This window comes from Astatotilapia calliptera, chromosome 23 (genome assembly GCF_964374335.1).
Source record: "Astatotilapia calliptera chromosome 23, fAstCal68.1, whole genome shotgun sequence".
NCBI classification, from domain to species: Eukaryota; Metazoa; Chordata; class Actinopteri; order Cichliformes; family Cichlidae; genus Astatotilapia; species Astatotilapia calliptera.
In genome coordinates this window covers 20278382-20298145 of record NC_137443.1, presented here as the reverse complement: position 1 = coordinate 20298145, position 19764 = coordinate 20278382, and the positions used below count along the sequence as shown (strand labels likewise).

General features: G+C 38.5%; 1 pseudogene across 1 annotated transcript in view; it reads left to right on the top strand.

Moving 5' to 3' along the window:
* LOC113015512 (uncharacterized) overlaps window positions 1–19764 on the top strand; it is a 31973-nt pseudogene that overhangs the window by 3307 nt on the left and 8902 nt on the right. Inside the window, exons 4-9 of the transcript XR_013905141.1 lie at window positions 9248–9326; window positions 9482–9710; window positions 10267–12336; window positions 13109–13285; window positions 13567–13613; window positions 14444–14984. The product of XR_013905141.1 is annotated as an uncharacterized LOC113015512 (transcript). The remainder of the gene's footprint in view (window positions 1–9247; window positions 9327–9481; window positions 9711–10266; window positions 12337–13108; window positions 13286–13566; window positions 13614–14443; window positions 14985–19764) is intronic.

Here is a 19764-nt window from a genome sequence, read left to right as displayed (position 1 = left end):
GTCCTCCTTACAAGACTGATTAAAAAGACTGAAACACTGAAATCAATAAGACCTCAAATACAACTTTTACAAGAATAAAAACTTAAACAAAAACTAGTCTGGAAAACTAACTGAAACTGTACTTAATTATAAACAAAAAATTAAATAAAAAAACTATAATAAAAAACTATAATAAATATATTAACTACAAGCGTTAAATTTAATCATTTACATTTCCAACAGGAAAATAAATTATGATGTAATTTTTTCTGTCTTATTTGACTCTTAACTCTAAACATAATGACTATGGTGGGGAAACACGGAAAACACTAACACTTAGTTGAGACAAAGATCGGGAAGCAGTGTTTCAGCTAGAATAATAGTTAAAAACAAGAAAAACAGGAACCAAAAGCCTCGGCCCATGGTGTAATGTTAATTTTTATTTGTCATTAGTTGGTATAATAAAGAAATAATAATTTTGTTATCAAATTTTCTGGCAGCTCAGAGACTTAGTGTTCTTTACCTTTAGACCCATGATGCATACAATACCAATAAATAGAGAGTAAATTGTTGTATTTTACCCAAGTTGTTGTAAGTTGCGGTATTTTTTTCTAAATCCAGTCACACTAGTAAGTAAAAGTGAAAGTAGCCAGATTAAAAACTATATTAACCAGTGAGAGAGCTGGGACACAAAGGTTAACAGTGTATTACATCGGGGTCACTCCATCTTCTCTCTTATACATGCTTTAAAACACTAAACGTCACAGATGGACACTATGCAAGATAAGATAAGTCTTTATTGTCGTTGCACAGTCATACTTAGTACAATAGTACAACGAAATGCAGAACCCAGGCTGTGGAACTCTCTACCCCCGGATTTAAGAAACACTGGTTCTCTCCCTCAGTTTGAATCTCAACTCAAAATCTATCTGTTCAAGTCTGCATATTCACTGTAAACATATTGTTTATTTTATCTTTTTTTTTATTGTTCTTCATTTTGTTCTACTATGTGTTTTAGTCTATTGTTAAGTGTCCTTGTGTGTCTTGAGAGGAGCTTTTAAATTAAATTTTTTATTATTATTATTTTTATGCATTATAGTGAACTGTTAACAGTTACTAAACAATATTATTAATCCACTCTCTCTTAGCAGTCTACATTCATTTAAATGTATGAATTCAGTGTATAAATATTATAAATAAGTGCTTACATATTCAAGGTTTTTTAATAAGATAATGTAAGTTTGTAACTGAGAATTGAACGTATTTAAGTGTGAGAAAGTAAAAGGCGTTTTAAGGACTAGCTGAAATTACTGAACTCCCATAAGGTTGATTCTCTTCATCTGGACGTAACGTTTTCAGTGGCAGAAAAGTTTCATTACTCAGCCGAGTGACTTCTTCAGTCGTTGGATGAGTGATGAAACGTCTCTCTCACTGAAAATGCTACGTCCAGATGAACAGACTCAACTTTTTGGGATTTACTTACCAGGAGTGACTGTACATGCATCAAGATTCTTCCTAAACTACTAAAAATTAAATAAGTTTTTATCACCATTCATTTTTTCATGTATTTTTCTTTTTTAACAATGCAATTTTAATAAACTTTTTTTATGAAAGTAACAAGGGATTATACTTTCACATTAAATGTAGTAAGGTCTTTAGTTATTTCACATAAGTTTAAATTAAACGTGAAATTGTACATTTCATTTTTGGAACATTCTGGTCTGCATAAATGTAACAATTGTAAGTTGTTTGGGTGCAAACACTTGTAAAAACCCAACTAGTAATTGTTCCTTTTAAACATGGACTTTAGAGTCTAAATTTATAAAGCCCCACTGCACATTTGCTTAAGTGAAGTCAAAGTTTGCTACATGTTTATTTCGTGTTCAGTTCATAATTATGACTTCAGGGATCCTTACATTGTGTCTGTCTCTAATTCTTCTTCTTTTTTTTTTTTTTAATTTATTTTTTTTTTTATTAAGGTTCAAAAGCAGGCATTCACAGTATGTACATCATGTAAGCATACTTCTTGCTTAGGTTATCTGCCTTAGATACCGAAATAGTATTTTAATTTACATCCGAGTCATAAAGAGAAAATATTTACAACTATAGAAGCAATTGAAACAATCACATAATCCGAAATAAGAAAACAAACAAAACCAACAAACCTACAAACAAAACAAAAAAACAACAACAAAAAAAAAACAAAAAAACAAACAAAACGGATGTGTTGGTAGGGGCTGATCCTATAAATATATACTCTCATACATCACAGTTATTGGTTTGTAAAAATAAAATCTGGCCTATGAGGCGTGATATATTTGACCCAGTTTTCCCAGTATGATGTAAATTTCTCCAGCTTGTGGTTAACAGAAGCTGTTATCTTTTCCATGTTATAGATTTCCATTGTGATTTCCATCCATGTACTTATGTTTGGGCTCTCCGGGGATAAACATTTTCTGGTGATACTCTTTTTACAGGCCACCAGTAGAACATTTACTAAATGTTTATCATATTTAGGCCATTCCTGAGGTATATATCCAAAGAACATAGTCTTACTCTCGAGGGGTATTTCGCATTTAAAGATATCCTGTAAGGCATTATGTATTTCTCTCCAATAATCCCTCAAGATAGAGCAGTCCCAAAAAATGTGGTAGTGATTTGCACTTTGATTTCCACAGTTCCTCCAACAAGCAGGGGAGTTATCATCATAATGAGACTTCTGAGAAGGTGTTATAAAATATCTAATTATGCACTTCCAACCGAATTCCCTCCACTTTTGTGAGCTGGTACACATCCACTGATACCTCCATATTGCCGTCCATTCTTCCTCTAATATTTTTATCCCTCCTTCCTTCTCCCATTTTGTTCTAATATATGAAGTCGAATGTGGTTTCAAATCCATTAGACCCTTATACAGACATACAATTCTATCAATAGTTTCTGAGTTATAGCTTTTTATAAACAATTCCATCGAGCGTGTGTTTATCATTGTTACATTTCTCATCTTCGTGTCAGCATAGTGCCTTAACTGCAAATATCGATAGAAGTCTTGTTTTTCTAATGAAAATGTCTTTCTAAGCGTGTCAAAGCTGAACAATTTTCCATCTTTCATTATACTACGCAGGGCTGTTATGCCCTTACCTGTCCAGTCCTTGAATCTAGAATCCAATTCATTAGGCTTGAACTCTGAGTCGTAAGCACACCTTTTAAGAACTGTAATATTGGTCTCGAGTTTATATTCCTTTATAATAGTTTTCCATGTTTTAAGGGTCCTTTTCACCCACAGGTTATCAATGTTTTTAATATAGGTTTGTAGATTATTGTCAGCTAGAATTGCCTGAATAGGAATAGACAGCATTTGTTCCTCAATGGTTTTCCATTGGGCAGTGTATGATGGGTTACACCAGCATATTATTGCTCTCATCTGCGCTGCAAAGTAGTAGTATCTGAGGTCAGGGAGGCCCCATCCTCCTTTTTGCTTAGCCAGCTGTAGAGTTTTGAGGCGAAGCCTTGGTCTTTTACGTTGCCATATATATCTAGATAACATTTTGTCCCACTCATTAAATTGACTTTGGTTAATCTCTATTGGTAGGGTTTGAAATAGATACAAAAATCTTGGCAATACATTCATTTTAATAGAATCAGTTCTTGAATTAAAGCTAAAGAAAGGAATTAAGTTCCATCTTACTATATCTTCCTTTATTTTTTTGTATAAGGGTAGGTAATTCTGTTCAAATAATTTTGTAAGATCTTTCGGTAAATTTATGCCTAAATATTTAAAAGACTCCGTTTGCCATACCAGGGGATAACTACATTTTATTTCTTCTGGTGGGCTATAATTATATAAGAGTAGCTGGGTTTTACCTATATTAATTTTGTAGCCTGATAATTGGCCGTATTGTTCAAATGATTGCATCAGTTTGGGTAAAGAATATGTTGGGTGTCCAAGGTAGACCAAAATGTCATCCGCATAGCAAGCCAGTTTATATTGCGTCCCTTTAATAAAAATTCCCTTAATGTCTTCGTTTTGCCTAATGAATTGAGCTAGTGGTTCCAAGTATAATGCGAAAAGTAACGGTGACCATGCACAGCCCTGTCTAGTGCCCCTTTTTAGGGTAAAACTGTTAGATAGGCATCCATTAATTTTAATCCTGGCTGTAGGATTGTCATATAGTGCTTGTATAGTTTTAATAATCGTATCATGAAAGCCAAATTTATATAATACCCTGTAAAGGAACTTCCAGTTGACGGAATCAAAGGCTTTTTCAGCGTCTACACTCATCACAATTGCTTTGATTTTATGTTTTTGTATATGGTCCATAATATGTAATGTCTTTCGTATATTGTCCTGTGTTTGGCGTTGATGTATGAAACCCGTTTGGTCGTTACATATCAATGTTGGTAGGAACTCTTCTAGCCGTTTGGCCATGATAGATGTGAAAAGTTTATAGTCTAAGAACGGAGATTGGCCTGAAAGATCCACATTCCATTTTTATCTTTGCCTTCTTTTGGTATAACTGAGATAATTGCCTCCTTCCAGCTGGGGGGCATTTGTGCCTTTTTCAAAACCCAATTCAATGTAGGCAGTAAAACAGGTATCAATTCCTTTTTAAATTCTTTATACCACTCTGCCGTGTAACCATCTGGTCCTGGTGATTTACTTAATTTAAGCCTATTAATTGCAGCTTTTAATTCTTCTTCAGTTATGTTCATTATCATTGCTTGATTTTGTTCTTCATCTAAAGTGGGTAAGTCTAGAGGGTTCAGGAAGCTATCAATCTGAGCTTCAGTCCCGCCAGGGGCGTCCGAGTATAGGGTTTTATAGAATCTTTCAAAGGCTTCCTGTATTTCATTTAATTTATTTTTTATCACTTTTGTACTTGGGTCCTTAATTTTATAAATTGTATTTTCCGCTGTCTTTTTTTTCAATTTCCACACCAATATTTTGGTAGATTTAATGCCACTTTCATAGTGTCTCTGTTTCAAAAACATTAAATCTTTCTTGATTTCTTGTGTGGCTAGATTGTTAATTTCGTTCCTAATGTTTTTGATTTCCCTTAATATATCCTGTGCTAAGTCCCTTTTATGTCTTCTTTCTAGTTCCTTTAGTCTCTTATTCAACTCCTCTAGTTTTCTATTCTTATCTTTTTTCCTAAATGAAGTTATTGCTATAATTTTCCCTCTTAGTACCGCCTTCAAAGTATCCCATAGTATGGGAGGTGGTACTTCTCCAGTATCATTGAACTCTAAGAAGAGACTAATTTCTGATTTAATTTGTGCCTTAAAAGGCGAATCATTCAATAGACTTGAGTTCAATTTCCATGTATTATTTTTTAACCGTAGGTTAAAATCAATGGATAAGTATATTGGTGCATGGTCACTTATATCTATCGTCCCAATTCCACAAGTATGTATTTTATCCTTATCTTTACCAAATGTTATAAAATAATCTATCCTTGTATAAAGAGAGTGTGGAGCAGAGTAGTAAGTATAGTCCCTTCTATTAGGAAAAAGGTCTCGCCATATGTCAATTAATCCTACCTCCTCAAAAAGTGCATTCACTTTGATATATGGTGATTTCCTATCATACGTTTTCCTGCTAGACGAGTCTAATTTTGGCTGTAGGTGTATATTTAAATCCCCTTCACAAATCAAAAGGCCTTCTGTTTCTGTTACCATAATATTAATGATCCTTTGGAAGAAACTAATATCGCTCTCTGGCGGAGCATAAACATTTAAAAGGGTGATCAAATTCCCATCTATTTTTCCTTTTACTAGAATAAATCTACCCTCTTTATCACCCATTTCAGATACTTTTTCAAAGTTTAATTTACTTGAAATAAGGATTGCAACTCCTCCTATGTCCTGATTTGTATGAAGAAAAAAACAAATTAGTAAAACCCATTCTCTTTAATTTTACGTGCTCTTTATCTGTCAAGTGGGTATCCTGTAAGTAGACTATATGGGCTTGTTCTGCTTTCACTTTAGTTAAGATTTTAGTACGTTTAATTGGATTTAACAGCCCATTAACATTGAAAGATAGAAATTTTACTTTATCACTAGCCATATGTAATCAACGTATGTCCATGGAACAAATAAAATGAAACTTATCAGATCTACTCCCTAAACAAACAAAGATATCAAACATAGGTAACAAGTAGAAAAAAAAACTGTGGTTCCAAGGCTGGGGTCTCTAATAAGTGACCCTGGGTAGAGCTAGAAAAAGCGTCTAGCTGTGAGGGAAAGCCTCTCCCATATATGGGCTGAGGGCCCCCGCCATGGCACTTGAGGCGAAAGAAAACAAAGTCGTTGTTCATTACACAGAAAGTGTGTCTTTATGCATCCCTCGCTTATATCTATATAATCTCATTCTCATAATCTCAATTGGGGTAGAGATATACACACAAACATCTTGAAATATATATAACACCGGGTATTTTTACCTCCTTTTAAAGCCCGACAGTACTTATAACTCCTCTGACGAGGGTATGATCTGTCTTCTGAAGGTTCGCAGTCTCGCCCTGATATCTTTCTCTCGCTCGTCGTCTGTCCCTCGCTGAGTTGATCCTCTCGTTGTTTCCCAGGCGGTACAGGACAGCTGCTCGACCAGACTCTCCTTCGATGTAGTCACATTAACTGGAAGCCCTCTGTCCTTCATGTCTGTGGTCGCCTCCTCCGCCGTCTGATACAGACATGTTCCATCCTCATAAAACACTCGTAGTTTTGCCAGGAACGGAGTATGGAAGCGGATATTTTTCTGCTTTAACACCCGCTTCACCTCTACGTACTCCTTTCTCTTCTGCAGTACTACTGGAGGGTAATCATGGTCAAAGAATATTAATTTCCCATTCAGAAAAACTTTATTCTTTTCCCAAGCTCTACGTAGGATCTCTTCTTTAACCCTATAGCGGAGAAATTTGACTATTATTGATCGCGTTTTATCTTGCCTGTCTCCGGCGGTTCTTGATGCCAGCGCCCGGTGTGCTCTCTTGATGCCAAACTCCACGGTAGGGTTTATCTCCAGAGTGTCCCGCAGTAGTTTTTCCACATGTCCATCATAGACGAGCCCTCGGCTCCTCCCGGAACATTATATACAGTGGGGCAAAAAAGTATTTAGTCAGCCACCGATTGTGCAAGTTCCCCCACCTAAAATGATGACAGAGGTCAGTAATTTGCACCAGAGGTACACTTCAACTGTGAGAGACAGAATGTGAAAAAAAAATCCATGAATCCACATGGTAGGATTTGTAAGGAATTTATTCGTAAATTAGGGTGGAAAATAAGTATTTGGTCAATAACAAAAATACAACTCAATACTTTGTAACATAACCTTTGTTGGCAATAACAGAGGTCAAACGTTTACTATAGGTCTTTACCAGGTTTGCACACACAGTAGCTGGTATTTTGGCCCATTCCTCCATGCAGATCTTCTCGAGAGCAGTGATGTTTTGGGGCTGTCGCCGAGCAACATGGACTTTCCACTCCCGCCACAGATTTTCTATGGGGTTGAGGTCTGGAGACTGGCTAGGCCACTCCAGGACTTTCAAATGCTTCTTACGGAGCCACTCCTTTGTTGCCCGGGCGGTGTGTTTTGGATCATTGTCATGTTGGAAGACCCAGCCTCGTTTCATCTTCAAAGTTCTCACTGATGGAAGGAGGTTTTGGCTCAAAATCTCACGATACATGGCCCCATTCATTCTGTCCTTAACACGGATCAGTCGTCCTGTCCCCTTGGCAGAAAAACAGCCCCATAGCATGATGTTTCCACCCCCATGCTTCACAGTAGGTATGGTGTTCTTGGGATGCAACTCAGTATTCTTCTTCCTCCAAACACGACGAGTTGAGTTTATACCAAAAAGTTCTACTTTGGTTTCATCTGACCACATGACATTCTCCCAATCCTCTGCTGTATCATCCATGTGCTCTCTGGCAAACTTCAGACGGGCCTGGACATGCACTGGCTTCAGCAGCGGAACACGTCTGGCACTGCGGGATTTGATTCCCTGCCGTTGTAGTGTGTTACTGATGGTGACCTTTGTTACTTTGGTCCCAGCTCTCTGCAGGTCATTCACCAGGTCCCGTGTGGTTCTGGGATCTTTGCTCACCGTTCTCATGATCATTTTGACCCCACGGGATGAGATCTTGCGTGGAGCCCCAGATCGAGGGAGATTATCAGTGGTCTTGTATGTCTTCCATTTTCTGATGATTGCTCCCACAGTTGATTTTTTCACACCAAGCTGCTTGCCTATTGTAGATTCACTCTTCCCAGTCTGGTGCAGGTCTACAATACTTTTCCTGGTGTCCTTCGAAAGCTCTTTGGTCTTGGCCATGGCGGAGTTTGGAGTCTGACTGTTTGAGGCTGTGGACAGGTGTCTTTTATACAGATGATGAGTTCAAACAGGTGCCATTCATACAGGTAACGAGTGGGGGACAGAAAAGCTTCTTACAGAAGACGTTACAGGTCTGTGAGAGCCAGAGATTTTCCTTGTTTGAGGTGACCAAATACTTATTTTCCACCCTAATTTACGAATAAATTCTTTACAAATCCTACCATGTGAATTCATGGATTTTTTTTTCACATTCTGTCTCTCACAGTTGAAGTGTACCTCTGGTGCAAATTACTGACCTCTGTCATCATTTTAAGTGGGGGAACTTGCACAATCGGTGGCTGACTAAATACTTTTTTGCCCCACTGTATCCTTAAATTTTCTCGTCGGGATCTTCCTTCATAGTCAAGTAACTTATTTTCTTGTTGATCCATGACTTTTATCATCTTATTCAGCGTCTGTTCCAAATTTTGAACACGGTCTTCCACTTTTTCAATTCGTACCTCTGCCTCCGTTATTTTTTGATTAACGCTGATAATCTCTGATTTAATACCAGTTAATTGTTCTTTTATGTCTTTTCGGAAGTCCCGAATCTCCTCCAAGATTTTTGTCAAACTTACGTCGGCACTTGAGGGAGCTGGGTTAGCATTAGCTTCGCCTTCTTGTCCCTTCGTAAGAGAGCTGCTCCTCGAATTTTCTGCATCTGCAGTTTCTGCGGCGGTGGTTTCTTTGTTTGCACACGTCTTCCCCATTCTTGCCCCTCTCATCTGTTCGAGTATTATTTGTAGGTCTAGTATTTGATGGTCTGAAGGGACGAAATAACTATTTTCACGAGGGAGCTATTACTTTAGGCCGCCATTCAGGATGGTGACATCACCGGAACTCAAGCCAACTTCGAGAAATAAAATCCCTGTCTCTAATTCTTGATGATTTCTTCACAGCGTGGACCAGCAGACCTCAGGAGCTCCTAAAGGCCGGTCTGCCCACGATCGTCAAACACACCTGGACTCCATATTTATGGTCTGTACATGCACAACAGTTATTCTGGCATCTATACGGTTCAGTCATTTCTATGCTGCACTTGTAGTCCAGCACATTGTTAGTGTTTACAACATGAATCTGATTGGCTTGATGATTTCAGTTTGATTGGATATTCACAGAGTATTGTGTTCTAGCTGCTGGAGGACAACATCATCGCTTTTGTGAAGAGTGAGCTGAAAAAGATACAGAAGGTTCTGAGTCCAGATTACCCACAATGCTTAGAGAATCAAAGAGAGGTTGATGAGTTGTTGGAGGGTGAGGATGAAGAGGAGAGGAAGAGAAGTAGAGAAGCATTTCTGAAGATCACACTGCACTTCCTGAGGAGAATGAAGAAGGAGAGGCTCGCTGACTGTTTGCAGTGCAGTAAGAATATTTCTCTAAAGGCTTAAACAGAGACTTGCTCAGCATAAATAATTTATAACTAGTTTATGCTACCTTTGCTAGATTTCCACCAAATGCTGTACATATTTGATCAGTTACTATGGACCTGTGCTTTGTCTGCTTTCTGTTTCTGACCGTCTCTGGCTTTGGGCTCCCTCCTCCCAGCATCAAGCTTCGCTTTTGGCTGGTTTTAGCCTAAGTAGATTCGATTTTCAAATGTACCTCACCATCCAAGCAAGCTAATAACACCAACAGACTTCTTTAAAGTAGAATTACGTTTTTTTTTGTTTTTGTTTTTACAAATGGTACATTGGCACCATTTGTAAAAAATAAAATGGTGCCAATGTACTTAAATGAAGTCACATGCTTCATTTATGCCAAGCTTTTGGTTTTTTTGTAATGAAAGGCTGATTTTATTTGCACTTCAACAAGAATCAAAATGACAATTATTCTGCGTCAGCCAAGAGTAAAACACTTTTGTGTGTCAGTATTATGATGTAAATTCTCTTTAAGTACAGGGTGTTCTTTGTTCTTTCAGAATCTCCTTCCATGTGCCAACAGAATCTCAAATCTACTCTGAAAAAGAAGTTCCAGTGTGTGTTTGAGGGGATCGCTAAAGCAGGAAATCCAACCCTTTTGAATCAGATCTACACAGAGCTCTACATCACAGAGGGGGGGACTGCAGAGGTCAATGAAGAACATGAGGTCAGACAGATTGAAAAAAATTCCAGAAATCCAGACAGACCAGAAGCAACAATTAGACAAGAAGATATTTTTAAAGGCTTGCCTGGAAAAGAGGAACCAAAAATAGTGCTGACAAAAGGAGTGGCTGGCATTGGGAAAACAGTGTTAACACAGAAGTTCATTCTGGACTGGGCTGAAGGCAAAGCCAACCAGGACATCCAGTTCATATTTCCATTCACTTTTAGAGAGCTGAATGTGCTGAAAGAGGAAAAGTTCAGCTTGGTGGAACTTGTTCATCACTTCTTTACTGAAACCAAAGAAGCAGGAATCTGCAGCTTTGAAGACTTCCAGGTTGTGTTCATCTTTGATGGTCTGGATGAGTGTCGACTTCCTCTGGACTTCCACAACACTGAGCTCATAACTGACCCTAGAAAGTCCACCTCAGTGGAAGTGCTGCTGACAAACCTTATAAGAGGGAAACTGCTTCCTTCTGTTCACCTCTGGATAACCACACGACCTGCAGCAGCCAATCAGATTCCTTCTGACTGTGTTAACATTCTGACAGAGGTCAGAGGGTTCACTGACCCTCAAAAGGAACAGTACTTCAAGAAGAGGTTCTCAGATGACAAGCTATCTGATAAAGTTCTCTCACATATGAAGACATCACGAAGTATTCACATCATGTGCCACATCCCAGTCTTCTGCTGGATCACTGCTACAGTTCTGGAGGATGTGCTAAAAACCAGAGAGGGAGGAGAGCTTCCCAAGAACTTGACTGAGATGTACATTCACTTCCTGGTGGTTCAGACAAAACTGAGCAACATTAAGTATAATCAATATAGTAAATTTGAACCAGATAAACACTGGAGTCCAGAGAGCAGGAAGATGATTGAGTCTCTGGGAAAACTGGCTTTTAATGAGCTGCAGAAAGACAACCTGATCTTCTATGAATCAGACCTGACAGAGTGTGGCATTGATATTAAAGAAGCCTCAGTGTACTCAGGAGTGTTCACACAGCTCTTTAGAGAGGAGAGAGGACTGTACCAAGACAAGGTGTTCTGCTTCATCCATCTGAGTGTTCAGGAGTTTCTGGCTGCTCTTCATGTCCATCTGACCTTTATTAAGTCTGGTATCAATCTGATGGAAGAACAACAATCAACTTTCCAAAGAGAAAACCTTTTTTACCAGTGTAGTGTGGATAAGGCTTTAGAGAGTCCAAATGGGCACCTGGACTTGTTTCTTCGATTCCTTTTCGGTCTGTCACTGCAGAGCAATCAGATTCTCCTTCGAGGTCTGCTGACACAACCAGGAAGTGGCTCACCGACCAAAGAGGAAACTGTCCAGTACATCAAGATAAAGATCGAGGAAATCCCTTGTCCAGAGAAAAGCATCAACCTGTTCCACTGTCTGAATGAACTGAATGATCGTTCTCTAGTGGAAGAGATCCAAAAGTCCCTGAGATCAGGAAGTCTCTCCACAGATAAACTATCTTCTGCTCAGTGGTCAGCTCTGGTCTTCATCTTACTGTCATCAGAAGAAGATCTAGATGTGTTTGACCTGAAGAAATACTCTGCTTCTGAGGTTGCACTTCTGAGGCTGCTACCAGTGGTCACGGCCTCTAAGAAAGCTCTGTAAGTGGGTACAGATATTGGTTTGGGTATTTTGGTTCATGTGATAGTTGTTAAAACCAGATTTTTTTTTCTCCTTTTCTTTTAAATATGTGTTTATTTATTCTCCTATGTTTTTCCAGACTGAGTGGCTGTAACCTTACAGAACGAAGTTGTGACGCTCTGTCCACAATTCTCAGCTCTCCATCCTGTAGACTCAGAGAGCTGGACTTGAGTAACAATGACCTGCAGGACAAAGGAGTCAAGGCACTATCCAGAGGTCTGGAAAGTCCACATTGCGCCCTGGAAACTCTTAGGTCAGTTCAATATCTTCTGTTTTACTGAGTTGCTTTAAAAATGAACATTTATGTATTTACTTTTTTTCATTGTCATTGCACCTCATATTTGTTTTCCAAAATCTCAATTTAAGAAAATGTACTTGGTTTAGTCATATGCATTATGACATTTAAAAAAAAAACAAGAAAAAGAAAAAGAAACAAAAAAGTGTGTGTGTATTTCTCTTTATTGTACAGCTGGGTGACGATTGTTTGATCAGAGAAGGTAATTTGGGGTTTAGTGTCAAAGGTGACTAGGTCACCCAGTATTTGTCCACAGTGATTCTGGAGCATCTGAAAGTCTGCTAGTGATGGGAAATGCTCTTTTCAGTTTGAATACACTGTTTGGGTTTGTCCATCAGCAGATTCAGAGGTAAGCCAAATGGGTGTGGATAATATGTAATATAATATAGAATAACCTCAATCTGCAACAGTTGCTGCACAGACAATGGAGCTCTTTCTCTAAGATTCACAGATTGCAGTATTGTTTCATTTTTGTATTATTTAAATTTTATTTTATTTCACTTTGCAGCTTGTTCTTTTCACTCTATAAGTTTTTCCCTTACTGGGCTATTTTAAATCGCTTTTATTTAATTGTGTTATTCTACTTCATTTATGGCCTTTTTAAATAGATTTTGTTTAATGCATTGGCTCCTGTGACACCCTTTTCCAACTCCCTGGATAAAAGAAGTATAATATATCTTATCTCATAAAATTTAATATATCCTAGTTAATGGTAGTTTTGCGTTTGCAGGTTGACAGGCTGCATGATCACGCATGAAGGGTGTATTGCTCTGGCCTCAGCTCTGAACTCCAACCCCTCCTCCCATCTGAGAGAGGTCGACCTGTCCTACAATCACCCTGGAGACACAGGAGTGAAACTTTTGGCTGCTGAGTTGAATGATCCACACTGGAGAATAGAAAATCTCAGGTCAGCAATCACCCTGATTAAAAACATGAAAAAGTCCTCCTCCGCATCTACATGCAAACTTAACTAGGATTAGGATTTTCAGTAGTTCTGTGATATGCAAAGATTTCTTTTGCAGACTATTTGCTCTTAGTTGTGTTTACCAAAGGGATACTTCACAAATATTACAACAATCTTTCTATATTTGGTGTTTTGCTTTATTTAACTTTATCTGCATCTTAGTGTTTAGAAGTATTTGCGACGTAACAAAGGAAGATAATAATTTCTCCTCCCATATCTTGCAGAGCTGACCCAGTTGGAATCGAGTGGTTAAAATCAAGTCTGAGGAAGTGTAAGTGCTTTTTTTGTTTTTTCTAATGTACTATGTTTATACTTCCCCTGTTGAGCTCTCTCCCCCACTTTCAATGAGTCATAGTTTTTCTTTTGAATTACTTTCTCTTATTCATCATGATATAGCATTTTGTGCATTCTTGCGTAGTAAATGTTACTGTATAATGGTAAATGGCCTGTATTTGTATAGCGCTTTACTAGTCCCAATCAGACGAGGCTGCTGGACACTGGCGCCAGGGGGCCCTCTGACCACCACCAGTAGGCAATGGGTGAAGAGTTTTGCCCAAGGACACAACGACCGAGACTGTCTGACCCAGGGCTCAAACCGGCAACCTTCCGATCACAAGGCGAACTCCCAGCTCTTGAGCCACGATCGCCCCTCTGCTTTAATGCAACATTAAAACAAACATTTTATATATTGTATTATTTGTGCTTCATCAACCACATCAGGGCTGAATGTTAAGTCCCGTTCTTTTAATTCATACATGGAGGGGATGGATCGCAAACCTTTTTAATTTAGAGTTTTGATCTTGAACGTCTTGATTCTTTTCAAACCATTTGCAGTTTTCGGTACTGCATATGTTGAGCTTGTTTCCCTTAAGTATTTTCTCATGTCATATCAAATATGAGTCCACCGACATGTCCTCAAACGTCCCCAGTGGCAGGCTACAACACACTGGAGGAGGTAGTTTTACCCCAGATGGAAACATCACTTACTAAAAAAATAGACTTAGCCAAAAATCAACTTAATGCAGTTTAAATATAGATATACATGAAAAACAGGAAACTTTAGACAATATTAACCAAAGATTTTTATGCTCTTTTTGGTAGATTTCTGTGAATTCACGCTGGACCCAAACACAGCTCACAAATTCCTCAAATTATCCGAAAGCAACAAAAAAGTGACAGACCTGAGAAAGGAGCACCCGTATCCTGACCACCCAGAGAGATTTGATTACTGGCCTCAGGTGCTGTGTGAAAATGGTGTGACTGGTCGCTGTTACTGGGAGGTCGAGTGGGTTGGAAAGGTTTATATTGCAGTAAGCTACAGAGGGATCGGAAGGAACGGAGACATTGATGCCTCAAAATTTGGAGGCAATGAGCAGTCCTGGTGTCTGACCTGCACTGATGGAGGGTATAGCGCCTGGCACAACAACAGCGGGACTCCCATTACAGTAACGTCATTATCTAATGTTTCTCACAGAGTAGCAGTGTATGTGGACTGTCCTGCTGGCACTCTGTCCTTCTACAGAGTCTCCTCTGACACTCTGATCCACCTCCACACCTTCAACACCACTTTCACTGAAACTCTTTATCCTGGGTTTGGTTATGGGGTGAAGTTGAACTCATCAGCCTTTCTGTGCACACTGTAGACCAGAAGCATGGACAGAAAACTCACTGGTTCCATTAATACTGTTTAACCTTAAAACTGATGAAGATTGTGAAATATGATTTTGGAATGAAAACTGACAGAACCAAGTTTGAACAAAAACCCAGAGTGAGATGAGTGTCACTGAACTTTTCATTTCACTTTTATTTATATAGTGCCAAATCACAACAACAGCTGCCTATATTATATATTTATATTGTAATGTAAAGACATTATAATAATAAGGGTCTTTTAGACTTTAAAATCTTGGAAAAGGTCAACTTTCAAACCAGGTACTGTACACTGCTCTGTTTATGTTTGTTGTGTTTACCTTCATTTTGTATTTATTTTAATTTAATTAGTTTTAATGCTGTAAGAAAATAATTTCACAATTCTGGGCTAAAGACTATTTTGTCTTTATGAAATTTGTTTATACACTGTTAATACATATAGTTTTATTTGTCTCTCATCTTGTTTGTTTGTTTATTATACTGCCTTTTTTTATTTTGCAGTAGTAATAGTAACAGTAGTAGATGATAGTAGTAGCATAACAGTGCCTAATGTTTGGGGTAAGTAACAGTAGCATCTGTAATGGAATATAAAGAGATTTAAATCTATAGGCTACAGCAAAAGTGTTTTTGTTGATGTTTTTAAACAGTTCACCAGAACATGTGGTCTTCATGTTTGAAACTCTGTATGTTAATGAACATACTGATGCTGTGTAATGTAGGTAAACAAGGGTTTTGCTCTTTTTTTTCTGTGTGAGGCTACAGGTTCTTCTTAAAATCTGCCACAGTCGTATTAACAGTTGCATTTCAATATGGTCTGCATAGCTCTGATGGGGGGGTGAACTATATGAAAATCACTCTGTGTGCACTGCTGAGAAAAGAATCCCTTTTGTGAAGAGTTGCAGGACAGAGACAAAGTTTTAGCACTACACTCACATCTTTGAGTCGTACACCCATCCCATTTATATTTTTCTGACCTTTCCCCCTGAATCCAGGTAAACACTCAAACCATCACAAATCCCAGTGTTAAATTTACTGCATGCCACAAATATTATTATTAATGTAAAATGTGAAATACATTATAGGTCTGCCATAAAAAGACTTGCTGTGACCATGCCTCTCAGTCACAAAAATGACACTACACCACTTGAAAATTCCAGCCGTAGTTTTTTAATGCCTGAACATGTTTGTTTCTCTGGTGCGGACTGTTAGTAAATCGAGCCGCTGTCTGTTAAAGTGAGCTGATGGATTTCCAGCGTTAAAATCTTTTTGCTCAAACCAGAGGAATCGTCCCATAATGACCACAAGTACAGTCCCACAGCTCTGCAACACCACAAATGGCGCATTACTGTTTCATCATCAGAGGAACTCTCAGTTATCTGTTTAAAATACGATGAACGTTCACTGAAGCTCTAGTAAAACTAATATCAACTGTGAACGAGTTTGACATAAATTGGGGAGTTGTCGCTCTCTGCTGGTAAAACTTTGAACTACATTCTGATATAAATGACTGGCTTTCATTAAATATGTAGGACGTTCTGCATTTATTTTGCTCCCTGTGAAGCTTTGCTGCTCCCCAAAAACCCAACTTCAGTTCAGAACTTAATCAAGGATGCAGCTCACACAAAACAACAGTAAACTGTCAGACTTCAAAAAATAAATGTTTTAAGCATTGAAGAAACTAAGAGCTTAATCCTTCAAGTTAAAAAAATAGGCCTGTGTGTTTGACGTTTAAGTGACAAAAAATTACACCGTAAGACAAACATTGATATATGCGTCAATTTCTCTCCCCAAAAAGATTAAAACTATAAAGTGATCAGATGTTGATTTTGTCGATTCTGATTGGCCTTAAACGCATCTCTGAGTGTTTCCTTCCTCATTGAAGTTTCATTTCACTTTCCTGTATTTCGTATCAGATGATCGTTTCCATATGAAGCTCCGTGTGAAGGTGAGTGAGGCGGTCTGTAATGTTTTCCTGGATCACATCAGCTGTGCGCTGTTTAGTTCCAGCACAACTCTGCCGCTCATAGCTCACAGTGACAGACTCAGAGTGAATGAAGGAGGCCAGCAGGTAAATGTGTCAGCCACAATTTTATCTGTGTGCGCTTCTTTGTATGTGAGCCAAGGAACTTACCTACTTATTAACTATATTTGAATTCCTATTTAAATATTTTCACCGTGAGGATTTGTCTTTTATTTTGAAACTGGCTTTACAAATTTGATCTTCTCCTGGACCTGAAAGTTAACTCAATATTTTTTCTTCACTGCTCTCTTCGAGTAACTTTGAATACTTCTTTTTTTCTGCTTGAGATATTCCCACTGCTACAGTTACTTCAACTCAAAGTACACCTTCCATAATTCAATGATTAAACTATAGACAGGAGCTGCTCCAAATGAACAGTATTTTTACTTTTACTACATTTGTCTGAGAACACTTGTTAAGATGAGAGCAATGCTTTCATTTTGGTGTCTTCCACCACACCTACCTTTAAGGGTTTTTTTTCCTAATTATTAAGAGCTCAACATTTCTGTTTATTGGAGAAATGATATAATCATGTATAGTTGACATTTCATTTGTGTATTTCTACTGATTTCTTCCTAGAACAGAGTGAACATGTAACTGCTCAAAAAATGAACACTTTGAAAACACATCAGATGTCAGTGGGGAAAAAGGACACAGTGGATATTTGTACTGATATTGAATGGGTAATGTGGTCGGAATGAAAAGAGGCCATGTCGTTTGATGGGAATGAAAATAATAAACATAATGAATTCAAAGATGCTCAGAAAACCAAAGTGAAAAATTTTCTGAGTCCATTTTGATGAAATTTAATGGCACCAACCCAAAATGGTATTCAGTCGTCTGTATGGACGTCATGTGCTTGTATGCAAGCCTGACAATGTCTGGGTGTGTTCCTGACAAGAGGGTGGAGGGTGTACAGAGGGATCTTATCACAGATCTGGAGAAGGGCATCACTGACTTTCTCAGCAGTCTGAGGGAAAAACGTGGTGGCATCAGATGGACTCAAACATAATGTCCCAGAGTTGTTCTGTTGGATTTAGGTTAGGCAAGCTTGGGGGCCAGTCAGTGCTGTCAGTTCCTTCATCCTGCAGGAACTGCCTGCATACTCTCGCCACATTTTTCATCAGGAGGTACCCAGGACCCTCTCCACCACTGTCAGGTAGGACATGGGTCTGGGGATTTCATCCTGATACCTAATGGCAGTCAGGGTGTAGTTGCCCAGCCTGTAGAAGTCTGTGTATCCCTCCATCAATTTGTGTCCTCAGACCATCACTGACCCAACACTAAACCGGACATGCTGACATGTTACAGGCAGCATGACGTTCTCCACTGCTTTTTTAGAGCCTTTCACAGCTGTCACACATGCTCAGGGTAACCCTGCTCTCATCTGTAAAAAACACAGGGTGCCAGTGGTGGACCTGCTAATTCTAGTACTCCACAGCAAATGACAATCAGGCTGGTGCTGTGGTGCTGGGGAGTGAGTACGGGGCCCAGTAGAGGATCTCGACCTTCACCACAGGATCTTCGCCTTTGTGAAGTCTGTTTCTAATTGTTCAGTCATTTACACCAGTGGACTCTTGGAGGTTGTTTTGTAAGGCTCTGACAGTGCTCATCCTGTTCCTCCTTGCACAAAAGAACAGATACTGCTGATGGCTCAGGACATTTTATGACCCCGTCCAGCTCTACCAGAGTGACTGTCTCCTGGAATCTCCTTGATGCTCTCGAGACTTTACAGCAAACGTTCTGGTATCACCTCTTGGTGCCAGTAGGGACAATGACCTTAGCCAAAGCAAAACTAATGACAAGACAGACAGAAAAGATGAAGAGGGAAAAATGTTAGTGCCCTCCACCTGTAAAACCATTCCCGCTCCTGCTCTATTAACAGAACGCTTTAATTATTTCTTTGAGTAGTACACATTTATAATGGACTTTATTTGATCCTGCTCCAACATTTTAAAGCTTAATAATAATAATTTGATAATAATGATAATAACTAATAATAATTTGTATGTATTACCATTAAAGGGTCTAGTTTTCTGACTGTCACTGTGTACTCATTGCCCAGCCTGGTGGGTTGTTACTGAGGATTTACACCTGCTACATCTGGCAGTAAAGACTTTTGTTCCATAGGTCAAAAAGAAGTTATTTAATTTTTTATTACATTGAAGCAAAAATATTAAACATATTTAATCTTAATAATATAATGTATATATGTATGTATGTAAGCTTGCATATATCACAGAAGAAACAGCAAAGACTGGGATGAATGCACAAAGCTGACACTGATTTCTCCCGTGTCAGCCTGTTATACTAAAACTCATCCTAGACATGTGACGTCACATGGTAAAAATGCAAACCACATTGCAAAGATGCTGCTGGCAGCAGTTTCCTGTCTTCTCTCTTCTCTTTTTTTCTGACAGATACAAATGCAACCAAAGGAAGTGAAACACGTTGCCATGGTAACATGGAAACTTGTCAGTCACCTCCATATATTTCTGCAAATACTGATGTCATTGGTCTAATGTGTAACAACAAAATGTGTGACTTCCTATCCATATGTTCAGGCAAAAGATAAAAGAATTGTTACTTAATATAAAAACACAATTTAGAGAAACACTTGTGAACCTTAGTTTACCATGATTTATACAATTTTAAACTAAAACTCATACATTGGGTAGATAATGTTGTAATCTTCACTCTATACTGCTGGTCCTTTTATCACCCAGCTAAAAAAACCACTCTGAAGTTACAA